Source organism: Amborella trichopoda, unplaced genomic scaffold (assembly GCF_054954075.1).
Source record: "Amborella trichopoda isolate Santa Cruz 75 unplaced genomic scaffold, AtrichopodaSantaCruz75HAP2 v2.0 scaffold_662, whole genome shotgun sequence".
Classification (NCBI taxonomy): domain Eukaryota; kingdom Viridiplantae; phylum Streptophyta; class Magnoliopsida; order Amborellales; family Amborellaceae; genus Amborella; species Amborella trichopoda.
In genome coordinates, this window is record NW_028283105.1 from 34,000 (window position 1) to 39,058 (window position 5,059).

The 5,059-nt window shown below is 36.2% G+C and overlaps 1 pseudogene; it reads left to right on the plus strand.

Annotated features, from left to right (window-relative positions):
* The first annotated feature begins 1,317 nt into the window (after positions 1-1,317).
* On the plus strand, positions 1,318-2,514 carry LOC148778896 (pentatricopeptide repeat-containing protein At5g56310 pseudogene; annotated as a pseudogene).
* Positions 2,515-5,059: the final 2,545 nt, after the last annotated feature.

Below are 5,059 nucleotides of genomic sequence, written 5' to 3' on the forward strand. Positions count from 1 at the left end.
ATATAAGGATGCTACCTTAGTAGAACTATGGATACCCCTAAAAAATCCATCGGAAAAGGTAGTTTTAATATTGAAAAACTCCATTTGATTGATCATCTCGACATCAAGATGTATGACTATGAAAAATAAAAGATTTTAAGTCTAAAAAATAGTACATTTTACAACATATTATCTACACTGTCCATTTTCAAGATTTTCATATGTTTATAGATCTACTTGATTTTAACTATTTTTTAGATTTAAAATTTTATAATTAGATATAAAAATAGATTTTGAGATAATCCTAAGCACATTTTACATCAAAATTATATACCATAATAAAATTTGAAGGTACACCTTACCTCTACACCTACGGATGCATCCGGTATGCCAACTGCACCCTATTTATTAATTAATGGGTGTACTGAATGTTGTCTTGGCTTAGTGTTTTGTTCCACTTCTGAACAAAATATTTTCTTAGCTTAATGTTTCGTTATGTACTGCAGTACTAGCAGTACCGAATTAGGTTTTTTCCTTTTCTTTTTTGGAATTGGTACCAGTATTTTTGGTAATAGTAATACTAATACCAAACTACCATAATACTAGTCCTAAAGTATAATATATTTAAACGAAAAAGATTTTGTTCACTGGGATTAGCAAACAAAACTTTATGCTAAAAGAATATTTGGTACCCCCAGTACCGAACATCATGTTTACAATTATGAAATTACTTCGATACTCTAAGTACCGACGATAAAGAAAAAGAAGATTAAAAAAAGGGATAATCTACGTATATTAAAAAATTTCAGAATATTTTTAAATATACCTAAAACTAAAAATATTTCCGTTGATTTCTCAAGAAGATAATATATATTAGTAGTTATAAATGGAACAATTATTTGAAAGGCCTGATCTTCCTTCTCGTGGAGGGGCCTGAGAAATCCTCTTAAAATGTGTTTCTTATAACTGTTAGCATTTCAAATGAAGAGAGAGAGAGAGAGAGAGTTGTGAATGATGCAAGAGTAGCAATAACTGAGAGCAAAATCAACAAAATACAAACAAATAGTAGTAGTCTCCATTCTAGAAAACTTATCAAATTCGAGAATAACTCCTCGACTATGAAGTATGAACCAAGGACTCCAAATCACAGCCAAATCCTACTCCCTCAACCAAATCAAGCAACTCCATGCGTACCTCATCACAACAACCCAACTTCTCAATAAATTCACACAAACAAAACTCATATCTCTATGTGCAAACTCCCCTTCAAACACCTTCCAATATGCACGACTGATCTTCTCCCAGATCAAAAACCCAGATACATTCTCGTATAACACCATGATAAGGGCTTCTACTCTGCACTCTAACCCACAAGCAGTCCTTCAATTTTACTCTAAAATGAGGCGTGAAGGTGCTTCTCCTGATGGCTTCACCTTCAACTTCTTGCTCGAGTCGTGCCGCCGTACCTGCAAGGATGCGTATGGAATGCAAGTCCATGGCCATATAATCAAGCTTGGATGGGCATCTTGCAATAAGGTCTTGGACACTAATTTGGCTATGATGTATGTGGATTGTGGCCAATTAAAATGTGCAATGCAAATGTTTGATAAAGTGCCTCAAAGAGATATTGTTTCATGGAGTGCTATAATAGCCATTCATGCAAGAAAAGGGGACTTAGACCATGCACTGAGGCTCTTGGATTGCATGGGTTCATCAGGCATCCATCCCAATGAGGTTACATTGATGCCAATCATCCAAGCCATTGCCAAGTCCAGTGCACTCACTCTAGGGAAACAACTTCATAATTTCATAGATAGAAGCCCATACATAAGGAAAGACACTTACTTGAGCAATGCCATTGTGTATATGTATGCAAAGTGTGGTGATATAGACAAGGCTAGATGGGTTTTTGATGGGATTATAGAGAAAGATGTATGGTCATGGAGTGTCATGATAGAAGCGTTGGCCATACATGGCCATGGCGAGGAGGCCTTAACAGTCTTTTCGAGAATGTTGAAGGTCGGCGTGCTGCCTAATGGGGTCACACTATTGAGTGTGTTAAGTGCATGTAGCCATTCAGGGCTGGTAAGTGAGGGCCGGAAGTTATTTAGAGAGATGAATGCCAAGTATGGTTTGGTCCCAAGAGTGGAGCACTATGGGTGTATGGTAGGCCTGCTTTCACGGGCCGGGCTTCTTGATGAGGCCCAAGAACTTGTATGGGGGATGGGAGAAAGGCCCAATGGGCTTGTGTGGCGAGCATTGGCGGGTGGTTGCATGGCCTATGGGAATGTGGAGATGGCAAAGGATGCATGTCAATTGCTTCTTGGGTTGGATCATGATCATGTGGGGGACTATGTGCTCATGTCTAATGTGTATGCTAGTGTTGGGAGGTGGAAGGATGTAGAAAGAGAGAGAAGCATGATGGATATGTTGGGGTTGAAGAAAGTGAGAGGTGTAAGTGCCTATGAGTTGGATGATCATGGTTATATCTCTACACTCAAAAGCAAAAATGATCATGGCCGTATGTGTAGATGACATAGTGCATGTTTGGTATTCTCTAAAACATGAAAGTTCTAGTTCTCTAGAATCTAGGGCTTTTTGATATCAAGAAGTTCCTGAATGTTTCTTTCATAATTTGGAATTTCTCGAATTTCAGTTGGGGTTGAGAAAGGGAGAGGTGCAAGTTTGGGTTGTTCTTAGGGTTGGGGTGCCTGTTGTTTGGATAGACCTGGTAAGAAATCTGGAATAGCCTGTATATTGTTTGGGTTGCCTGGAAGATGTGTATTCCTGAAATTCATTAGTCATTCTTTTAGTTTTTTTTTCTTCATTTAATTTTGAGATTTACCAATAAACTTCTCATTTTCATTCCAATGTTCAATGTCGTTTATTGATTTTGATAAAATATTTATTCTTCATTTCGCTTTCCAATAGTTAGCAATTTTATATCCCAAAGTTTCTATTATCCTCTATCTATTGAAATGTATCAAAATCTTCAAAGGCTAAACCAAGTAAGACATTTTTGCCAACTACATAATTATGTCACTACTTCATTATTGAGGGAAATAGTACTTCCATATTACAAGGTCATCAAAATTTCATTATTCTAATTATGTTCTCTCCTGATTCTCTCTATTTCTCTCTCTTTTTTATTATCCCAAGAAGAAAAAAAACACATAATGCCAAGTTTATCCTGGTATCATATGCAAAAAAACGAGACGACATGAGAGATCTCTGCATCACTCCCTGACCTGGTCTCTCTATCTCTCTCTCATATCTAAATCTACATTTAAATATGTAATTTGCTCAGACTCACAAATTCTGGTCTCTAGGTTACACTGTGAAGTCATAAACATCTAACTGTATAGTTCTTTAAATCAAAGTACAATATATCAAAGCGTTCCGGAATAAATTGTCCGACAAAAGCTATCAGAGTTTAGGACCTAGGCCTACTCGCGAGCATGAACATCTGATATAGGTTGCGCATGAGCCACAACATCTCCAAAAATGAAACCCTTTATGTGCATAGGATGAAAAGTAATGGACAAGTTCCTTGAAGTCCAATAATTTGCCTGAATAAATTACCAAAATATGAAATTTTTATACTAGCATATAAGTTTTTCTGGTTCTTTGCAATATAAGTAAATTGTACTTAAACATGCTCCTCCCAACTAGGCCCAGTCATCTTCCTCGTCACTTTATTGAACTGAAGACTAGGCTGATTTGGGAGCTCTTTTATCCCTCTGTAGAGCCATATCAAATATTCAACCTGATTTTCACCAAGCTCTTGTCCATACTATTCGCTTGTGATAAAACTTAGCTCTTCATATGCCTTCCTTGAACACTTGCCATAGCTCTCTATTCACCTCCCTAAAACTTTGGTTAAGGGAATTTCGAGAAACCTCTAATCCTAAACCCCTAAGGACCATACTAGTATAGTAGATCTTTGTTGATCATGCCTAGTAGTCCATAATACTTAGGAAACCCTCACATCAGACAAGGTCAGTCCAGTAACTAAATCTTATCAGAATTTATCCAGGTCAACCTAGAACAACACAAAAATCTCATAAAATTGTTAATTGAAGACCCCATAATGCGTAAAATATGGACCACATCACCACTGTAGGACTCAATAGAGCTTGTTGTACCAGCCAAAGGTTGCTCCTGGCCCGTGACGCAGGGTGCGTAGGTGAACGCAATGGGCCTAACAACGTGCATCACGTCATCAACCTATTCTATGCTTCAAACCTTTTTTCAAAGGGTTCTACAAGTGAATAATTCTCATAAACGGTTTGGGTCAAAGCTCAATATACACCACACATACATGAACCTTTAGTTGTTGTAGTGAGTTGCCCCCATCATGTAGTGTGGATTTTAAGTTTCCCTTTTATAATAGTTACGCCCATCATTCTGGTTATGCTTAAAATAACCACTATGGCAAATCAATAATTACATTCTTCCGATGGCCATGAATCAATCTGGGATACCTACTATTAGAGGACCTAGACAAATGAATGCATAGTGGAGAGGGAGTAAAACGTCATCAAAGCTCACATAATTAATAGACATTTCTAACTTCATATCAAATATTCATTGAAAAAAAAAAAAAATTCAACAAGTTCAGTTCCATATAAATTTGCAATTAGTCATCAACGCATACAATTATTCCAGTATCCACGTTAATTACACGAAGAGCAAATAAGGAAGCTAGCCTAGGGATTAACTAAAAGCCAATTACTTAATGTAATTGAAATTTTATTTTTTCACATTTTCAGATAATATCTTCTATCAATTTGTTACATACAAAAAAACATCGATGGCATAGTGGGTCGATGTTTTTAGATGCATAATCTGTATTATTAGATGCATTATTAATTAATTGATGAATATTACAACTACATAGTTTTTACTTTACTGTAGGAAGATCATGACAATTATATATATATAGAAAGATAAATATCAAAACTTCAAATCTCAACTTATATACTTCTCCAATATTAGTAATTATTAGTAATTAAGCCCTTTTACCGAATCCTCATGCACATTAGTTGGATTTTTTTATTCAAGTGAGGTTTTAAGATCC